This window comes from Silene latifolia, unplaced genomic scaffold (genome assembly GCF_048544455.1).
Source record: "Silene latifolia isolate original U9 population unplaced genomic scaffold, ASM4854445v1 scaffold_467, whole genome shotgun sequence".
Lineage (NCBI taxonomy): Eukaryota > Viridiplantae > Streptophyta > Magnoliopsida > Caryophyllales > Caryophyllaceae > Silene > Silene latifolia.
Genome location: NW_027413384.1, coordinates 16,139 through 39,585, shown reverse-complemented (window position 1 = coordinate 39,585; position 23,447 = coordinate 16,139). Strand labels below are relative to the sequence as shown.

General features: G+C 37.7%; 1 non-coding gene across 1 annotated transcript; it reads right to left on the bottom strand.

Moving 5' to 3' along the window:
* Positions 1-6,469: 6,469 nt before the first annotated feature.
* Positions 6,470-6,542, bottom strand: TRNAF-GAA (transfer RNA phenylalanine (anticodon GAA)). Its single transcript has one exon. It is a non-coding gene; the product is annotated as a tRNA-Phe (tRNA).
* Between the last annotated feature and the right edge of the window lie 16,905 nt (positions 6,543-23,447).

Genomic DNA, 23,447 nt, shown 5'->3' with positions numbered 1-23,447 from the left:
GCAGTCAGTCTTAGCAGGTGTTGATGTGGTTGATAGCTGGAGTCCTGGCAGGGATGAGTCGTCACGAGTTCTGAAAGAGATAGTGTGTAGCTGACGAGTTGTATCTTTATTTTGTTAGTTGGTTGTAACACTTGTAATATAACTATAATTGTTCTTTTATCGACTTTTGATGATTACTTACCTCGGGCAACCGAGGTGGTAATGCCTCTATATGCCAGGGAAGGTCTGGTAAGGCTCCTCGGTATATGGGGGTGTTACAAAGTGGTATCAGAGCGACGATTTTGGAACCTATAACAAATGAACCTAATGAACGTAGTGAGTCTAATAAAATGAACCTGGTGTATGTGTAATGGGAGCCCCAGCTGATGCTATATTTTGGGTGAGTAGGCGCCCTCAGTTCAAAATCTTGGCTCCATTGTGCTTAAACCAGTCACTGGGTATGGGAATATGGAGTCAATAAATATTACTTAACGTGTATGTTGATTATGTTGGAACTGTCTGTGGTTGAGTCTTTGTTGAAGTTACTGTAGGCACATTAGTTGCGTCAGAGTCATGAATGGTGAAGTTTCGGCAGTGTCAGTGTGTGTATATGGCGATAATGAGGAACATGGAAGGTTTTATGTGATAGAAGTGCGTGAAAAGTGTAGAAGTGTATGCTGTAGTATGAAATGTGGTAATGCTAGTGTTTGTTTCAGGTTGTTAGTGATGGTGATCCTATACGAGTTTATAAGCCTTACAATAGCCAAATAATGATAGCTAAAGAAGTGTTGAGTTATAGTATGAGAAATATCAAAATAGTAGTGGGTATATGCAATGTTTAATGGTTGAAAGTTTCCGCTGTGTGGTGATTAATTTGTGTAGAATAACTTGTTTATGTTGAAGCTTGAACATGATCGTAATGCACTTGGATGACGTATGGAAAATTTATCGTTAATTATGTGTTTTGACTAACGTATGTATAAGTTTGCTAGCAATGTGGTAAGACGAGTTTAGACATGATACAATGACATAATTGCGTATACGGATGACTCGGTAGCAGGTAAACCATGTTGTGTGAAGTTTGTTGTAGCGTAATGTGATATGAATCTTATCTGATGAGACTGTATGATATATTTGAGTAGTAATGGTGATATATGAGAGAGTACGATAACCAGTGACGATCTCCGAACTTGGTTTGAAATTGACACGTGATATTGTTTTGCAGGAATCTTCAGTTAGTTTTGTAATTCTGACCGAGTACTCAACCTTACTTGACCGAGTGTGAGTGCTTACTAGACCGAGTAGACCTCACTCGATCTAGTTAGGAATCTATGACGTCGAGATGTAGGAATTTTCTGCGGATACTCGACGAAATAGCACCTACTCGATCGAGTAGAGGGCACTCGATCGAGTACCCTAGGCACTCGATCGAGTAGGCTACAGCACAGTGGCTTCCGCGGGTTTCATAAAACTCTTATTCTTTCTCATTCTTCTCATTATTTCTTCCTATTTCGAAACCCTAACCTCTTAAACCTCTCAAAAACTCTTAGGGGGTGTTTGGTTGGGGGGTATGGAATGGATTGGAATGGATATCACCGATTCAAGTGTTTGGTTGACCACTTTTGGAATGGATTTAGAAACCCAAGGGTTTCTCAATCCACCCCAATCCCTTGGAATCCCATACTCTACTCCTCCCCCAAGTTTCTAAATCCAATCCCCCTGGATACAAAACCTAAAAATAAGAAAGAAAAAAAAAACCCAAATTGTTGTTGTTCTACTCTAGTAAGTCTTCATCTTCTACTTTCATAATACTTTTTTTTTTGCTTTTATAAAAAAATTGCTTGTGATTGTTCATAGGTATACATGATTCGTTGCAATAATACATGTGTCTATTGCTTTAAACAATATTTTTGGTGTGGGTATATAGATTTTGAGTACACAATTTTACATTAAATTAATGCAAATTGTTTTACACAACACCCGTAGTAGAACATAGTTATGATGAAAAACACCCGTTAATAAGTGGCTAGTCGTGACATTCTAAATCGCCAATACCAAAAAAATCTCCCCACAAACTATAAGCTTGGTACTCATATAGTCATATATAATAATATGTACGTAGATAATACTCTCTCTCATTCTTTCAATCCCCCTTATACTAAAAGAATAAGAGTTCTCCAAAATTTTCCCGCCTAAATGAATTTGGCTATAATTGGACTTTTATTATATCGTATCTGTAATTGAACTTTTATTATTTCATATTTGTTATTGAGCTTTCATTATATTATATTTACATCTGTATTATACTGAACATTCCCTTTTCCACCGATTAATACAAAATATTAATTATAATAAATTTACAATTAATTTCAAATTGAGTTAAATATCATTTTTATTCTTATTTTCTTTAATGTTTCTATCTAAAATACCGTGCATTCGCGCGGTATTTATACTAGTTCATACTATTCATAAATAAAATACTTCTCACATATATTCAACATATGATATGAATAGAAAGAATGAGAGGGAGTACGAAATGGTACGATTTATATTCTCTAGTTGTAAGACAGTTTTATCATAAGTCGGACGACCTAATATAATACTCCCTCCAATCCAATCCAAACTACCCATTTGACTTTTTACGGTCTATGAGAAGACTCTTTGACCACGTTTTATTCATTTATATATTATTTTTGTGTGTCGAAATTATACTTTTCTGAAACTTCTTTTTATAACAAAAATTTGATTAATTATAATTGATATCAAAATTTACCAAGGTTAGCTTTAAAAAGTGGTGGGTAGTTTGGATTGGATTGGAGGGAGTAATAGAAGTGTTAATATTAATTCAATTTAAAAGTTAAAAAAACATGTGGGTTATGTCTTTTGACCTATTGTTATTATAAGACAGTCTTATACGAAAAAAAAAAGACAATTTGTGTGGTTAATAGTAATTGTAAATCATATATGAGGAGCTTTTTAATGAGTTCTATTAGCTAATATAGAGAAAATAGAATAATAGGTCTTCATTAAGATTGTTTTAAACTAAGACCTTTCATAACCCACCTTTTATTTTTATCTTATTTAAATCGGTTGTAAGTCGTCTTAACTTAAGACAGTCTTAACTAAGAATTTGTGGTATTTGAAACCTGTTTACGAAATGTTTGCAATTTCCAAATATAAAAATAATTAATAAATCATCTATAAAACAATTTTACGTTATTAAATGGTTTTAGTCTCGCGTAAAACATGTTTGTTGTATTAACAAATATTTTTGTAAAGAGCATTTGAGTAATTTTTAAATTAATCAATAACTTAAGGTTGCTCAGAAAGTAACATATTAACAAACAAAATGGTTGTAAAAAATTTAAGCGCATTTTACAACATAACGCTTTTTTTTAAGGCGAATCAAGATATTATGAAATGTAATAAGTATGTAATTATGTACAAAGCTAGTTTCATATTTTATATGAGTTCATCTCTTGTTAAAAACAGGTAATATCTTCTGTTTTTCATAATTATTTCATCCCATAAAATATGCATTTTTTTTATTAATAACTAACTAGTTTTAAACCCGTGAACTTCACGGGCTGTTTTATAATTAGATGATTACATCCAAGCTAACGGATTTTTCCATCATGCGAATATTGCGTGGGCCCCTTATAATGTTAAGAAAATGTTAGGCAGGAAAAAAATTAATGTAGGTTTGCCAAGTGTCCAGCGGTTCTTCTATTATAGTTATATATAGATAGATATAGATAGATAGATTGTATTATATTGTTGTGTATGTCATGAATAATGCAATGGGGCAAACATATAAATAAATAAATGGCGCATACAAAACAAGAAGTCTAATACTCCGTATTATTTTAACTTAAAATTATACTTTGTCGTATGAGATCATTGATACTAAAATTATTAATTATCAATATTTTGAACCTATGATGTAATGATGCATGAAATGTTGAGATAAAATAATACGAGTAATCTATCCCGATTGTGAACTTGTGATGCAATGATTCATGCAATATTGAGATAAAATAATACGAGTAATTGACTAATTAAGGTAAGAGGCGAAAGAATAATTGAGGTAAGGGGAACTAATAAGAGAAGAAAGCAAGAATATTTTATTAGTTTTTTACTAACTTTTTTAATAAAAAATAACTAAAATTATAAAGTTAAATTCAAAAAAATTTGAAAATTTGATTAAACCAACTTTCACGGAAAAATTTATCGAATAGATTTATGGTATAGCGGGTTAATGGGTAAGTGGGGAGGGTATGGTTCTATATTTCCATCCATTGGGACGGGTATGGTTTTGGAAACTTGTACTCACCATGGGTGATGGGCTAGTACTAGAACGAGATTTTTTTGGTAGCCATTGGTACGGAATAACCTATATCCACCGCCACCTCGCCCCCAATGACATTCCTATTCATATGTTTATTATCATACATTAACGCAATAGTGAAAACTCAAACGTGATCATGGTTATCTTATTTTCAAGATTGAACTTATCCTGAAACTATTCCAATTTGTTAATCTGCCACTTAGACCAATCAAAACTTAGGCTATGTTTGGCAAGGCATTTCAGGTACCTGATTTGACCAAGCAACCTGATTTGACTAATATTTCAGGTAGTTGTTTTACCTAGTGCTGTTTGGTAAAGTAATTTCAGGTACCTGAAATGACTTTTCAGGTACCTGAAATGAAAAGCTATTCCAGGTAGCTTTTTAAAGTTTCAGGTAGCTGAAATGTTCTACATTACATATTTACCCTTTATTTAAATTAATTTATTATAATTATTAATGTCCTTTTATATCATTTTACAAAAAATCAGTTACATTTTTAGTTAGTTTTACCAAACACTTTACAATTAATCAGCTACCTTATCGGTTTTCAATTTTCAGCTAGCTTTTCAGGTACCTTTTTAGGCTCTGTTTGGTAAAACTGACTGAAAAGCTACCTGAAACCTGAAACCTGATAAGGTGACTGGAATTAAAAAGGTACCTGAAAAGCTAGCTGAAAATTAGAAACTGATAAGGTAGCTGACTAATTGTAAAGTGTTTGGTAAAACTAACTGAAAAGGTAACTGATTTTTTGTAAAATGACATAAAAGGACATTAATAATTATAATAAATTAATTTAAATAAAGGGTAAATATGTAAAGTAGAACATTTCAGCTACCTGAAACTTTAAAAAAGCTACCTGGAGTAGATTTTCATTTCAGGTACCTGAAAAGTCATTTTAGGTACCTGAAATGACTTTACCAAACAACACTAGGTAAAACAACTACCTGAAATATTAGTCAAATCAGGTTGCTTGGTCAAATCAGGTACCTGAAATGCCTTGCCAAAAATAGCCTTAATTTCAGTCACCTTGTCAGGTTTCAGGTACCTTTTCAGGTTTTAGGTACCTTTTCAGTCAGTTTTACCAAACAGAGCCTTAAAAAGAACAGAAGTCTTAAACTTCCCATAATCTCAAACTAAAGAATACTCTTTTTTTTTTAATGTGTATATGTCGCTGAGGAAGTTTTTTTTTTTTTTAAAAAAATTTACTCCCTCCAATTTCATTTATTGTTCCTCTTTCCCTTTCCATCCATTTTTCTTATTGTTCCCTCTTTCCTTTTTTGGATAACTTTGTGTGGTCCAAAATCAATTTGATGTGGGGTCATGTGTATTGTGTGGTCCAAATTGATTCCCTTATTTTTTATGTCAAAAAGAAAGGGGAACAATAAATGAAATTAGAGGGAGTAGGGGTGAACAAAAAGTGGTCCGGACCGGCAAACCGGACCGACCCGAACCGGCCGGTCCGGTCCGGTCTAGACCGGATACATACCGGTTCGGTCTCCGGGTCCCTAAAAATATGGTGACCGGTCTCCGGTCTGGTCCGGTCCGGTCCACATTAAAAAAATAAAACTAAATTTGCCTTATAAATTAGTACCGGTCCGGTCCAAACCCGGAAAAAACCGGACCTAAAGAGTTCCGGTCCGGTCCGGTCCGGGTCCCCTTCTAACCGGTCCGGTCCGCGGTCTTGGGATATGTGGTTATCCGGTCCTCGGGTTCATCCGGTCCGGACCGGTTTTGGACCGGTGAACACCCCTAGGAGGGAGTATCTATTTTTCCCTGAAAAGAATCCTTATTTACAATTTACTCTATTTTTAGGCAATATTTACAATTGACTCTTGTGAATGAAAATATGTGAAAGAGTAATCATTCAAATTTACTCTATCATCAAACTAAAAATTCAGGTTATTGGATGAAGCAAATAAACCAACACCACAATCACATACTCTACTCCAAATTTTTTAATTATGATAAGACCATTATATTAATATAGAAGTTTTAATTATTCGAATGTAAGATCGTATATACTTAAGAGTAATAATGAACTTAAAAATAAAAATATTATACTGCTTAAGTAAAAATTAGTTATAAAAAAGTCGTTTTACAAACAAGGAAAATATTATCAAAAAAACATGAAAAATAAAAAATGCGGTGAGCGTGGATCGAACACGCGACCTTCAGATCTTCAGTCTGACGCTCTCCCAACTGAGCTATCCCCGCCATGTTGTTAATTCATCTCACATTACCATCAAATACAATCATGCTGCTATTCACATGCGCACAAATAAAACCCCAAGTTTCTAGACGAGTAAAGACATTTCGTTCATCAAAAGAAGAGCTTTATTATAGGAATCAAAAACGAGTGTCGAATTTATTAGGGACGATGACCGTATTAATTCTTTCTTTCATGTCAAGACCTTATTTCGTTGTTGTCATAACCATATTTCTTCTCTTTGGAATACAAAAGGGATTTGGATTTGAAGATAACGATGAAGTTAAAAATATGGTGGTTGATTATATTAAAAGTTTTTATGCTAATGACAATCCATGCGGAACAACTTTTCCCACATTTACATTCTCGCCCACTTAAGGAGCAAATGTCCCCGTTGTGTCTGGAAGCATAACCGCTAACCCGTAATCCTCTCTCGCTAGGTGGAAGATCACATTGGTGCGTATAACCACTGCCGCCAAGAGCGTTTAACAACTGCATCTGATCACTACACGATCGCAGGGTTGGTTTGATACCGCCTTCTACAACCGGACCCTTTACCGTCGTAGTACAACCCTAATAAGATAGGAGATGTACACCTTTAAGCCCATTATTTGTCTCCACTTGAGCCCAAATCACAAATCCTTGCAACTAAGTGGTGGGTGGAATTTCTTATAAGCTTCTTATGATCTCCTTATTTTATCCATATGAGACAACTTTCCTCAGATTTCATGGGGTGTTACATATGAACAAATACTCGTTGGAAAGATCTTTAAGTCTTAACCAAGTGGTGTTAGTCCAGTGGTAGACGGGTTAAACCTTGAAGCTTGCAGAAGTGCAGGAGTTGAGAGGTCCCGGGTTCGACTACCAGCTGGGGCGATGATCACTTGGCCACTGCAGCCCCCGAAGGGGGTGGCTTACATGGTCCATGTGGTGGTGCGGGAATGCATGGACCCGGGGGATTCAACCCCTCATCATCAAAAAAAAAAAAAAAAAAAAAAAAAAAAAAAAAAAATTTAAGTCTTTGATCACGTCAATTTTGAATGACCCCAAAATGTTACGTAAAACTCCAGTTGACCCAAACAAGTGTTGGAATTGTTCAGCTCGCCATTTAAGTCAGTGCTCTTTGTTATGATCCACAAAATGTTAGGTTCATTTAAAAGACGTCCGGTATTCGCATCAGTAAGATTATCTTCGATAAGTGTTTGATAGTCTGTCAAACATCGCAACCTAAGATCATCTTTAACGTGATTTTTATAGCGATGGACAACTATTGTCATACCTTATTTTGGGATCACTCATGAATTAAAGGCGGATGCTTATCTGATAAGGTCATTTCTAACATCTTAACAGAAAAGTTGGGAGAAACGGTGAGTGATATGTGGTGCAAGAACTCGTTATTCTCATATCCTAGCTTCTAAGATACGCTTTATTTATCGGAAAAACGCATATTCTTGTAAATTATATTAAGTTGGCTATTCGAATAATTAACGGACCTTTGGTTACTCCATAATCCGGTTCCATGAATTGTAAACTAATTTTGAAATTACCGATACAACAAAGAATATGTATGTTCGTATAGCTTTCTTTGCATGATAGACGTATTTGTAATGTGAATAGAGTAAGGCAGGGCATGTCATATGACTCCTTTTGTCCTCGATGTCACCAAGAACTACCTTCCCAAAGGTTGTCCGGTTTCAAAGAAAATATGGTGTGAATTGAATGATCTTGTTTCCATCGAATCCTTTTACGTTCCATCGATGCCATCGATGCCATATATATGGAAGTGGGGAAATAATATCATCCCAGTTGAGCTACACAAAATCCCATTGATCCCATTGCGTTTTTTCATCAACAGTTACAATTCACAAAAGGAGCATTTGATAAGTTTTCTTTACTTATGTTGCACCACGGGGCTACGTATGAGGAGTTTTATATCAATTGGTTACCTCATCCTCGCGGGTGGACTCTGTTAAATACGGATCAAACTTCAAAAGGAAGTTCTGGGCACTTCGATGGTGGAGGAATATTTCAGGACAAAACGGGTAATTTTATCTCTACTTAATACTTTTCTCGTGGAATTTGTACTTTGATGAGGGCAAAAATTTTGGCTTAGCCGAAGGATTCGAGCAAGCTAGGCTACACCGTATTTATTAAATTTTTTCATGCATGGATAACATGCCATGTGTTAGCTTGATGCAGAAAAAACAACTCGTTGGCTTCAACTCTTCGGTCACTTGTCAAATGGTACAAAGATCTTGTGTGGTCAAGATCGAACATGCTTATAAAGAGGCCAATCGTGTCGGTGCTTGGCTCGCTAGTCGAAGTGTTGACTCATGTAACACTCTTACCATCTTGAACTACCCACCTATCGTTCTCAGTAACATTCTTAAATAATACGTTCTTGGGGGTATTTATTTCCTATGTGATAACTTGTTAATTCCTTTGTTCTTTTTGTGTTCGCCCATCTTTAGCACAAAACAAAATATATTTGGTATTTTTTATTAAGGTTATTTCATAGGAATAATCCAACATATTGGTGTCGACACCACACCATCAGACCCACGCCACGCCGCCGCCACCCCACCACCTCCTTTTTTCCTTTCTCCATCCCTATCTCGTTTTCCACTTGCCCGGAGTTTAGGGGACCCAACTGATTACTCAAATGCTCTCCTCGAAAACCCCACCTCACTTTCACCTCCAATCACTAACGAACACCAGCAATGAGCAGGCCGCCACAATAACTTCTCTGTTTGCATCCTATCTATCTGATCAACCAACAATTTGACAACAACCAGCAATACTCACACCTGCAATCAAACCTGACACCGGAACTGAGCTCACCCCGGCTTCCTTGCAACCAGTAGGACACCATCGACGTCCAGGCTAGTCGGAATCAAAACTCGGCATGGAATCCTACACCTCGATCCATCTCGTACACCAGCTGTAACCGAGATTAATTAAGCCACCACATCGCCGAGCCCAATTCCTCAACCGCCTGTTCATTTCTAGTCCCTGGACCAAAACCAGCAACCATCATTCATCATGGCTTGATTTTGGGTTCTATGTGGTCGACTTAATTTATTGAAAAATGCAGTTTTGTGACGATTGAAGAATAGAAAATAATGAGGGGGTTGGTGTGGTGGTCGGAGGGAGTCAGTGCCAAGGAGTAATCGCAGAAGAAGTGGTGGTCGGAGGGAGGACCGCCGACAGTCAATGGAGGAGTGATTAACGGAGGGAGAAAGATGAATTGGTTTTTGTGGGATTTAGGGTAAGAATTAAGGTGTCTTAACCCTTAATAATATAAGGGTAACCTATTGTTTAGGTTGCCGGTCACCCTAGTGTGTTCTGGGAAGGAAAAATTAAGGTGTCTTAAGGCTAAAAAACTAATTTTCATTTGATACTCCTCATGTTTTACCTCCAAGAAAATGGCCCCAGAAAACATACTCCAGGATGTCAGCGGGGCGGGTACAAGTGGGTACCGCCCCGCATCCGCTCCAGTTGGGGCGGGGATGGGTAGAGCTTTGGCGGGTGGTGGGGCGGGTGCGGGTACGAAAATTGTACCCGCCATGGGTAATGGGGCGGGGATGGATTTTGCATCTTACCCGCCTCATACCCGCCTACCCGCCAACCACTAAAAAAATTAATACGATTATGACAATTTTTTAAATCTTGTTTAGTTATAATTAACATATAATGTTAATCATAGCTATTTTATAAAGTTTTTTTACTAAATTCTTTGGTGAAAACTAAAAATTATAAAGATAAATTTAAAAAAAATGGAAATTAATAGTGATTAAATCAACTTTTGCTAAAATATTTATCGAATAAAATCATGGTGTAGCGGGTTAATGGATAAGCGTGGCGGGTACGATTTTATATTTCCACCCGTTGCGGCGGGAATGGTTTTGGAACTTGTACCCGCCACGGGTGGTGGGGCGGGGATGGGTACGAGTTTTTCTTGGTGGGTACGGGTACGGGGGAGCCTATATCCACCACCGCCCCGCCCCAATGACATCCCTATCCATACCATCTGTAGACACCAAAATTTTATATTTTGGTATCTATTTATTTTATTGTATCTTAATTATTTAGAGATAATTATCAAAAAATATTGTGATAATATCTTAGGAAATTAGGATATTCTAGAATATTCTACCTTGCCCTCCAAACCACTTCACTATAAATATAGATCTTGTGTTTAGGGTTTAAAGAGAAAGCATGGATTAAGTCTCAAACGACCCCGTCTTCCTACTACCAAATTGTAGGTAGGATGGAATAAGTCAAAAAGACCCCATTTTTTCTCCTTACGAGATTAAGTCGACAAGACCCTCGTAGCACTATCAAAACCCTAAATCACCTAGAGATGGAATCAAGAGAGTTACGGAAATTGTAACCTTCAATCTTTTAATAATAAAACTCTTGTTTTCCGTATTATTTTTGTGCCTCTATTTATTATTGCAGGTTCATTTTTTTTATGGTTTACACCATCACCAAGTCAAACCACCACCACCATTATTACCCCCATCATTCATCCCCACCATCGGACCTGCAAAGGCCTGTGACCACGACGTCGTCTTCCTATCCTCGTCGTACTAACCTGTCCACCATCCCACTCACCCCGTCTTACATCTTCTCCAACGCACCAACAAACCCACCACCCACTTCTCCACCCTTCCCAATGATGTACCAGCCTGCCCAGCCGCCAACTCGCCACTGTTGTCCTTCTGATGTGTTCATTTTATATATACTTTTACCCCCTCTTGCAATTTTACGTTATGCCCCTATTTTATTATAAATAGGGGTCTTAATCCGTCATTAGGGATATCTTTTTCATACGTCTTCATACACTATTTCACTCTCTTTAAGCCCTAAGCATAAAATTCTCTCTTAGTTTTCATTTTAGTTTTATTCTTGTTAAATATTTGGTTGTTAAACATTTGGTTCTAATTTATTCAAGCATTTGGTTCTCAATTGTTCTTCCTTGTAAGTTCCATTTCTATTTCGGTAATTCTAATCTTAGTCTATTTAGTTTACGTTTTCATAGTTTCGTCCTTAGCATTTCAATTATATCACATAGTTTAATATTACATTTTATGTTTCACCATTTAGTTTATATCATTTCTATAAGCATGTCTAGTATTTCATAAAACATAGTTGGTAGTTTATAATTTAATATGAGTAGCTAAATTTCCTTAGTCTAGGGACTAGGGAAGCCATGCAATAACTAATATATCTAAAATGATAAACTAGGTTGATATAATATTGTCTCATTGTTTCTATCACATGTTTGTATCGTCACGTTTAATCTTTGTTTAAAGGCCTTATTCATTGATTAAGTTTGTTAATTCATTCTATAAGTCGAGAAGCATGGAATCGGATTAGACTAAGCATGTGTAATAGGACGACCTAGTCATAAACGAGAGTTTCTCTAGGACCCGGTCTATGGTTGACACTAATATCTTGAGGTGGGTGTCTTTAAGCCTAAACAATTGGCAATGTTATTATTTCCGAGTTTAGCATGAATATATATTTACAATTGCATGTGTGACCCGACTCCCCTAGACTCCTTTAATCATATAGTTTACATCGTTTTATTTGCTAATCATCAAACCAACCAACAAACCAAACCAATCGTAATCGACCTTGATAGAAATCGTTTCATAGCATTTCATAGCGCAATTTCCGTTGCCATGGGTTCGACCCCTATTACTACATTAATTTGTGTCTAGGTAAATTATCTTTGTTAGGTGTGCGACTTAGCCTATCACTTTCACCCTTCCATCTCCGACGAAAACCTCCTCTCCGACGGACACCTCCTCATCACTATATTACACTCGCTCTCCCATCCCTAGGTAACGCAGACACTCCTCATAATCAGCTGTCCCGTGTCCAATGTCGTGTCGGACACCGACCCTCGTCGGACACACGCGGATACGCCTAAATGTATCGGATACCTATAAATGAGGAATGAGATGTCGAAAGAGTGAAAATGATTGATTAGAAGACGGATTTGGGTAGGAAATGAGAATAAGTGTAACACCACCATATACTGAGGAGCCTTAACTAGCCTTAGCATATAAGGGCGTTACTATCTCGGTTGCCCGAGGAAAGTAATCATCAAAGGTCAATAACAGAACATTTATAGTTATATTACAAGTGTTACAACCAACTAACAAAATAAAGATACAACTCGTCAGCTACACACTATCTCTTTCAGAACTCGTGATGACTCATCCCTGCCAGGACTCAAGACAACCACGAGGTTCAACCACATCAACACTGCTAAGACTAATCACACCCACTCCAATCAATCACCATAAGGGATCACGGCAGACACATAAACAAACAAGACAACCACACGAGGTCAGCAACTGAGGAGAAAAACAACATAAACCAACAACGATCGTCAACGCAATATAAACACAACCAGTCACACACAATCACACCCACTCCAATCAATCTCCACATCGATCGTCCACACTGGACCCGACCACGCCACAATGGGGGACCGCACCTAATTCCCACCTAAGCCCCGCTCATCATACCGAGCGATAACCCCGACATACCTACATGAGGAAACCCATTAATGTGCACATCCCCTCCCGTGGCGGGTTCCACGGAGGGCGAAACTATGGCAAATGAAGCCACTCCCGAAAGTGACTCCACTCACCGTGGACGCACCTCGAGAACAGAGATCAATCAATCAAGGCATTACTGATCTTCCCCCTTTAAGAAGAACTTCGCAACACAACAACAACCAACAAACTCTTCCGACATGTACACCAACCGATTACCGCTCCATATATACTCGCCACACAAACACGACAACAACACAACAACCACGACACAACAACCACGACACAACAACCGACACACTAGACCATCCACAAAGAATTACCGAGTAGGCGAACCTACCTTTAAGCGGAAAACATCATAAACAAACAACAAAAGATTGCAATGGTTCCATGCCCATACACGCAATACCCAATAATCAAGCAACACCTATATACACAACACAATCATCTATCACTACCAAACTAACCCTAACTGAAAAGACAAAGATACGGATGATGATGACGACATACCTACATGAGGAAACCTCGCAAAGGACCGCTACCCGACTCAAGCTATGAACTCCTAAGGCACAAGGACCTTCAAAGGCTCCCATGGAAGGTATATGGTGAAGTGAAGGGAAGGAGGCGACCTAATAATCTGAACAAATGAGGCGAAAATGATTTGCGGTTTTAACAAAATGCGATTATAAACCCTCGCTGAAAAGACACTACTCGATCGAGTGGCCCACCTACTCGATCGAGTGGCCCCTACTCGATCGAGTATCCAAGCTATTCAATCGAGTAGCCTCTACTCCATCGAGTACCACCCAAAACTCAAAACACATGATAACATTGGTACGCACTTCTAAGGACTATTACATCCTCCTCTCCCAAGGTCGGTCAAAGCTGGTCAACGGGTCTCTAAAAGGGCGGGTATTACGATCTTCCTTCTTCTCATTTTTTAAGAATTGGGAATCAACCGCATCCAAGGGCTCACTTGAATATCTTAAGAAGAACTTCGTCCCCTTAGATGAAATCATTGTTTATAGTTCAACTCACCTATCCCAAAGCACAAGGTACGGAAACAAAACGACATCACTACTCTTCCGACATAGATCACTACTCCATGGGAATACTATCCCCCATGTCATCATCATCAACTGTCTAACACTCCATATAGATCAACTTCTACAAGCTACTACTTGAAATATTAACCTTACCACATGGACCAACACAACCAACGACTACACGTCCACTAATCACAACCATAAACACGAAACATGTCACATTAACACAACTATGTTATCCAACGATACGGTTCTATTCCCAACACATGACATCATAACTATCTTTCTATGACCGTCTCTTCATAACACACTATTCTACCTTTACTTCAACATATAAATTACTCAACGAACAAGTGGAAACAATCGTACAAGAAGTGTAACCGCAACGATAGAAAACATCATAAACAAACAACAAAAGATTGCAATACCGGCCTTTTTATTTTGCAACATTACTCTTCCCCTCTAAAAAGGAACTTCGTCCCTGAAGTTCACCACCGAATTACTACTCATATTACTTAAAACTTACCTCTTGACCTGTACCCAACTCATATGATTCATTATTGACATTACGCATTACTCATACAACCGTTAATTCATAAAAGCATATGCAACTTTATTCGAATAGCTAACCACAGTCACGAATGCATGTATATATCGTTTGTATATGTATATGAAAAGGCACAACTCCGGTGAAATATAATTAGTAGACATTATGGAAGTAAAATGAATGCAATAAGAACCAACTACTACTTGCATTGTTCGTTATGAATACGCATCCAAAACACAAACATGACTCCCAATATATGAAAGTAACGGTTCAAACATGTTACTAATCATAAACAACCATATTAAACCTCAAAACATGTAATGATATGACCGTTAAAACAATTTTAATTAATGAAAAGTTCATGTAACAGTGCTACTCGATCGAGTATATAGGGTACTTGATCGAGTGCCCGCTACTCGATCGAGTGTCTTGGCTACTCGATCGAGTAGCCCGAGATCAGAATACTCCCTCCTCGACACACCTGCAGCTACTCGACCGAGTGAGGGTCACTCTGTCGAGTGGCCACAGGTCAAAACCTTGGAGATATTCCCGTCATAACAATATATATATATATAAGATGTCCGATCAACGCGAGTCGGGATGACAACCCGACTCCTCAAAATCCTGCAAACAAGTCTAACCAAGCAAATTCGGCCTTATGGCCATCCATACAAACCAAAGTAAAAGTACTAACTAACACCGACTACTATCATCCAACACAACCAAACCAAAACAAGAGAAAGGAAAAAGGAGTATCACTCCTGCTGCTTCTGCTCATCCATCATCTCATTTCTACCACCATCCCCTCCCGAGGTGCCTGCTCCTGATGACCCAAGACCTGCATCGACCCCTGCTCCGCGCCTGGACTCTCATACCATGGGGTTAAACCACCAAAGGCAAAGGACTGAGGTGTCTCCCATGCCGCCATGTCCACTCCATAGGAGTGGAAAACCCCACTATAGTCCCCAACTCCGCTCCACCACACTGGATGTGGTCCCTCGGTCCCAATACCCTGAGCATACGCCATCTCATGCATGTTCCGGAGTGTCAAAGTAGATGACACTCTCTCTACCAAGTAGCTCGAACGCGTCTCTGGGGTATCGAGGTAGGGGTAACATGGAAAAGGGTGCTTAAAGAGAGATTTCAAAGCAAGATTGGCGCCGGGTTTTGCACTAATTGGCCGTGGTCTTCTTAGGTCTCTTATAAGGATTGTCCTCTCCCTCACACGACAAGGTCCTCTCCCCAACCAATGAGTTGGAATCAATTATTTGATCCTATCCTCCGCCGCTCTCACGTTCTCCCCATTCTTCGGCTCAGGCATCACCCGAAGGATCGTGTCGTCAATGAGGTATGTCTCAGAATCGCGAGGTGCATCCTCATCCTCCTCATCGAATCAACCGCATCCAAGGGCTCGGTCGGTGGAAGGTGCTCGGGAGCCGGGATCCTCATCCAAGATGACAATTGACAATCATACCCCACACCCTCCACGCTAGGCTACCATCCTCCAAGGTTCTCAACCATTTCAGGTCGAGGTAGTAGTCTTTGTCCATGGTAGGCACCGGTGTGGATAGGGAACGTACTCGAAAGAAGCCTCAAAGGAGGCTAGCTTTTCAGCTAACCCGGTGGCAAGAGCACCACAACTCAAGTACCGAGTGGTAGAAGTAGCCATCAAAGCAAGGCTAGCACAGACCATGGCAGGAGCATTGAAGACCACCCTCTCAGTCCTCTCCGGGTTAAGATAAGACATCAAAAGCAACAACTCGTGATTGTTCAAATTACTCATATCCGACCTTTCATCATAAAGAAGATTCGATATAGAACGAAGGAAGGTCCTCAAAGTGACATGTTGAACATCGTTAATCAACATGTTACATTGGAGGTGGGAGCCGACTTCCCAGACAAACAAGGCATAAGGCAATTTTAGAAACCCCGCACTCAGATGGAATCTCGCTGATGGAATCCTTGGGAGGCTTAGCCAAACCAAGGTGAGAAGCAAAGAAGTCCATGGTCAACACAAAACTCGTGTTCATAAGACGGAACTCAACAGATAAACACAATGATGAAAGCTAACAAGTAGCCATTCTCAACCTAAGCTTTTGAGAAGAGCAAAAATAAATAGGTATTGGGCAACCTACCCAAGCCATGGCTCGTATTTAAACGAGCTCATGAATTCCAAGGTCAAAAAATGATAGGTATGCTTTCTCAAACGATACAACCCCGTGAACCCCAAGCTCTCAAAGATATGACGGACATCCGTCTCAATTCCCAGGTCATCAAGAAGTGTGGTGTCCACACAACGGGTGGGTCTCATCTTGCGTTTACGTAACGCTACAAATCTCACTCTCTTTTGAAGTAAATTGCTCAGATCCACCATGAAGTCACAAAGACTACCGAAGGATACTCGGCATGTGGATTACAGACGGATCAAACAACAACCGGTCCGCTACCCTCCCCAATTTCTTCCCCTCTTACTTTGACGGGTCCCCTGTGTTCGATCTCGGCATCTCATTTCAAATACAATTTACACATACTTGCATAGGCACTTAAAACATGTAATTTACACACATTGAACATTGAATAATCATCTATGTACACAATTTCACCAACCAATTCCCAAATTATTTATATAAATTCAGTTCATAGCATTTCGAACGATCTCTATAGACTTTTGAAAAATTTAGCATGGATAAACATGATTTATTCGACTACTTCAACTGTCAAGACATGGCTCAAATACTACTCCATATATACTTGAAAACAGGTGAAACATTCATGTATGCTCATAGAAAGGAAACTAAGTACACACCATCACCAACATTCTACATTATGAGCAAACTCCTCAATTAAATAGTCAGACGGTCTCTACAGCTGTAACAATTTGACATATTTGGCAAGAATTAATCATCACTACTACCATATCAAAGGTTTAGCTCTTACACATTCATTCATATTCAACACAAAGTCTCAATTATAGAAAACGAATTTCAATTTGGGGCACTTTTAAGACGGAGTTTTAAGGCAAATTTTAAAGTGGAAATCACAAAATCCAACTTCCAACATGATATATGCAACATATACTACTCAATTTTACCATCCAACATGTAAAGAATGCCCAAAAAAATCAATTTGATTCACAAACCCTAGAAAATTCGTTCCCCAAATTTACAATTTCTAATCTATTTTTAGCACAATAAACATCAACAATCATGAAAGGGAAGCATGTGGATCATATTACAATAATTACAAGCAACTTTACATTCATATATATCGATATTTCAGATTATTCTATCATTCCAATAGATTCCAAGTGATGAAAACATGAAATTAGGAAAGAAATTCATACCTTTATCAATTAGGAAGTGAAAGAATGAATCAAAGCAAAGAAAACTACCCGAATTAATCACCACAAACACAAATTATAAGAGTTTTTGAGAGGTTTAGGAGGTTACGGTTTCAAAAGAAGAGGAAAGAATAAGAAGAATGAGGAAAAACAAGGGTTTTATGGAAACCCATAAAAGCCACTGTACTGTAGCCTACTCGATCGAGTGCCTAGGGTACTCGATCGAGTGCCCTCTACTCGATCGAGCACGTGCTATTTCGTCGAGTATCCGCAGAAAATTCCAACATCTCGACGTCATAGCTTCCTAACTAGATCGAGTGAGGTCTACTAGGTCTAGTAAGCACTCGCACTCGGTCAAGTAAGGTTGAGTACTCGGTCAGAATTACAAAACTAACTGAAGATTCCTGTAAAACAATATTACGTGTCGATTCCAAACCAAGTTCGGAAATCATCACTGGTTATCGTACTCACTCATATATTATCATTACTACTCAAATATATCACACGGTCTCATCAGATAAGATTCATATCGCGTTACGCTACAACAAACTTCACACAACATGGTTTACCTGCTACCGAGTCATCCGTATACGCAATTATGTCATTGTATAAAGTCTAAACTCGTCTTACCACATTGCTAGCAAATTATACTTACGTTAATCAAAACAAATAATTAACGATAAATTCTCCATACGTTATCCAAGTGCATTACTATCATGTTCAAGCTTCAATATAAACAAATTATTCTACACAAATTAATCACTACACAGCGAAAACTTTCAATCATTAAACATTACATATACTCACTACTATCTTGATGTTTCTCATACTATATCTCAACACTTCTTTAGCTATCATTATTATAGCTACGGTAATACTTATAAACTCGTATAGGATCACCATCACTAACAACCTGAAACAAACACCAACATGACCACTTTTCATACTATAGCATACACTTCTACACTTTTCACGCACTTCTATTGTATAAAACCTTTCACGTTCCTCATTATCACCACATGCACACACTGACACCCCGAAACTTTACCATTCATGACCCTGGCGCAACTACTGTGCCTACATAAGCTTCAACCAAGACTCAACCACAGACAATTCCAACATAATCAACGTACACATTAAGCACATATTTACGGACTCCACATTCCCATACCCAGTGGCTGGCTTAAGCACAATGGGGCCAAGATATTGAAATGAGGGCGTCTACTCACCCAAGATCTAGCATCAGCTGAGGCTCCCATTATACATACACCAGGTTCATTTTATTAGACTCACTACGTTCATTAGGTTCATTGGTTACAGGTTCCAAAATCGTCGCTCTGATACCACTTTGTAACACCCCCATATACTGAGGAGCCTTAACTAGACCTTACTTAGCATATAAGGGCGTTACCATCTCGGTTGCCTGAGGAAAGTAATCATCAAAGGTCAATAACAGAACATTTATAGTTATATTACAAGTGTTACAACCAACTAACAAAATAAAGATACAACTCGTCAGCTACACACTATCTCTTTCAGAACTCGTGACGACTCACCCCTGCCAGGACTCCAGCTTTCAACCACATCAACACCTGCTAAGACTGACTGCTCACCATAAGGGATCACGGCAGACACATAAACAAACAAGACAACCACACAAGGTCAGCAACTGAGGCAAAACACAACACAAACCAACAACGATCGTCAACGCAATATAAACACAACCAGTCACACACAATCACACCCACTCCAATCAATCTCCGTCACCGACTGTCCACTGGACCAGCCCTGCCAGTGGGGGACCGCAGTCGTTCCCACCTAAGCCCCACTCATCATACCGAGCGATAACCCTGTCCCATTAATGTGCACATCCCCTCCCGTGGCGGGTTCCACGGAGGGCGAAACTAGGACGTGAAGCCACTCCCGCAAGTGACTCCTCCGAGGACGCACCTCGAGAACCAGAGACAATCAATCACAGACAGCTACAACATAACAACAACCAACAAACTGTGTACACCAACCGATTACCGCATATACTCTGCCACACAAACACAACAACAACACAACAATCACGACACAACAACCACGACACAACAACCGACACACTAGACCATCCACAGAGACTGAGTAGGCGAACCTACCTTTAAGCGGCTGCAACGGTTCCATGCCCATACACGCAATACCCAACAATCAAGCAACACCTATATACACAACACAATCATCTATCACTACCAAACTAACCCTAACTGAAAAGACAAAGATACGGATGATGATGACGACATACCCGACTCAAGCTATGCACTCCTAAGGCACAAGGACCTTCAAAGGCTCCCATGGAAGGTATATGGTGAAGGGAAGGGAAGGAGGCGACCTAAAGATCTGAAGAAATGAGGCGGAAATGATTTGCGGTTTTAACAAAACGCGATTATAAACCCTCGCTGAAAAGACGCTACTCGATCGAGTGGCCCACCTACTCGATCGAGTGGCCCCTACTCGATCGAGTATCCAAGCTACTCGATCGAGTAGCCTCTACTCCATCGAGTACCACCCAAAACTCAAAACACAGGATAACATTGGTACGTACTTCTAAGGACTATTACTGCTCCCAAGATCGGTCAAAGCTGGTCAACGGGTTTCTAAAAGGGCGGGTATTACAATAAGTTATAGTCAAAGTCAAATTTTACCTTCAATTATTTTAATTTAATATCAAATATATTTACAAAATAAAATCATAGGTTAATTATAACTATAAAATTAAATATATATTTTAGGATAAATTATGTTATACCACCTGATATGTTCCATTTTTTACAAATTACCACCAATTTTATTCAACTTTACAAATAACCACCTAATTTTCATATTTATCCGCACCATTCTCACTTATTTTACATACTAGTGACATTTTAGCATAATTATCGACTTGATTTAATTTTAACCACTTCTAATCATTCTCATGACCAAACTACCCTTACTAACTACATAAACTCACCCCCTTTTTCTTCAGATTTATCAATGGAACCCTAGATTTCTGGGTTAAATCCCTTTTCATCACCATTAATTTAAAGCTTATTGGGGAAATTTAGAATCGTAACCAAAAAAATGTATCCAAATCAAAATCCACCTTCCATCATGCTTTAGTTTTGAAAACAGATTAAATCATAACCAAAAAAATCAATGATAAGAAAAGGGACTTCTAGTAATGTTCATCATAGATCAATACACATGGCATAATCTTTCTAAGGGCTAATTTTCTCGATATTGTTAACCCAAAATCCTCAGGTAAGCTACAAAGCCAATTCTTTCAAATTTTCCCCAAATTAGCTTTATGAATAGTGCGAAACTAAATACCGATTCAAAAGGGAAGGACGAAAGAGCCTTTAGAAAGATTGAATAAAAGAGGATTTACCCAGAAGTTTAGGATTCCATTGATAAGGTTGAAGAAAAGGGGATAAATTGAAGGATTTATTTCCAGGGTTAGTGAAATGAGTGTATGTAATTGTGAATTGAGTGAGTGAGTGAGTGAATGAGTGAGTGAGTGTATGTAATTAGTAAGGGTAGTTTGGTTATGAAAATGATCGAAAGTCGTTAAAATGAAATCGAGTTGATAATTACGCAAAAATATCACAAGAATGTAAAATAAGTGAGAGTGGTGTGGATAAACATGAAAATTAGGTGGTTATTTGTAAAGTTGAAAAAAATAGGTGGTAATTTTTTTAAAAATGAAATATATTAGGTGGTAAATAAAACATAATTTATCCTGTATTTTATTAAATTTAAATAACATGTCATGTGTCCTGAATTTCATAAAATGTCTTGTCACGTGTCCGTGTCCGTGTCCGTTTTGTGCTACAGCTCACACCATATCTATTGCGTTGTTGCCATCACGACGGCCGCTATCCACCACCATCCACGTTGGTCGAGACAGTCACCACCATCCACGTTGGTCCCAAGCCACCACCCACCACCATCCATGTCGTCAGCAACTCCACAATTGGGGTTAGTTTAGCAACAATTGAGAGAAAAATGTGTAGGGTAATCAGAGGGATAGTATAATCAAAAGTGAATTGTACGTGTGTATTGATAAAAATGCGTATTGCGAAAATCAACATCCTTTAAAATTATATTTAAACTTAATAGTCAAAACTCAATTATTGTCATTGTTATCTTACTTTTAAGACTTGACTTATAGGGAAATTACTCCATTTTTTTAAAGTTGCCCCTAAGATCGATCATTGTTTTAAAATTGAAAAATCTTAAGTTTCCCTTACTCTCAAAGACTAGAGCTAAAGATAATACCCTTCCTTTTAGTGCGTACGGTCGTTTGAGAAGGATTATAGCATATTTACAATTTGCTCTCTTGATAATACAAAAAAAATGTGATAGGATAATTCAAATCTACTTTATCCTCAAACTAGAAATCCAGGTTATCGGATGAAAAGAATAAATCAGTAACACAATCATATAAGCTACTCCAGTTATTTTAATATACAATAAGACCATTATATAGATTTAAAAATTTCACATAAATTTTTATATTAAAATATCAATTATTTGAATGTAAGACCGTTTATACTAACATTGACTGAAATGAACTTAAAATTGGAAATATGTCACTGTTTAAGCGAAAAATTAGTCGTTGAAAAACCGTTTTTGCAAATAAGAAAAAAAATGTGTGTGCAAAAACCGTTTCACAAACAAGAAGAAAATATCATTGGAAAAAAACCAATACAAATATCTTACCATTTTTAGCGAAAAATTAGTTATTGAAAAAAACTTTTATAAATATTTACGAAAAAACGATTTACAAACAAGGAAAAATATTACCCAAAAAACCAAAAAAAAAAGTAAGAAGAAAATATTCGCAAAAACGCGGTTTATAAAACCCTTTTACATTTAAAAATATTTGCGAAAAAACGATTTACAAACAAGGAGAAGTATTACCATAAAAAACCAATTAAAAAAAAAAGAAGAAAATACAAAAAAAAAATAAGAAGAAATAACAAAGTAAAAAAAATAATAAGAAAATACCAAAAAAACAAAATAAAATAAGAAGAGGAATAATAACAAAATAAAATGGATAAGAAGAAAATACCCAAAACCAAAAAAAAATAAGAAGAAAATATTTGAAAAAACGAGGTTTATAAAACCCTATTACATTTACAAATATTTGCGACAAAACGATTTACAAACAAGGAGAAATTTTACCGGAAAAAACCAATTTAAAAAAAATAAGAAGAAAATACCAAAAAAATAAAATAAGAAGCAATAACCAAAAAACCAAAAAAAAAAATAAGAACAAGAATAATAATAAAATAAAACGGATAAGAAGAAAAAAAAAAAAGAACAAGAATAATAATAAAATAAAATGGATAAGAAGAAAATACCCAAAAACTTTAAAAAAA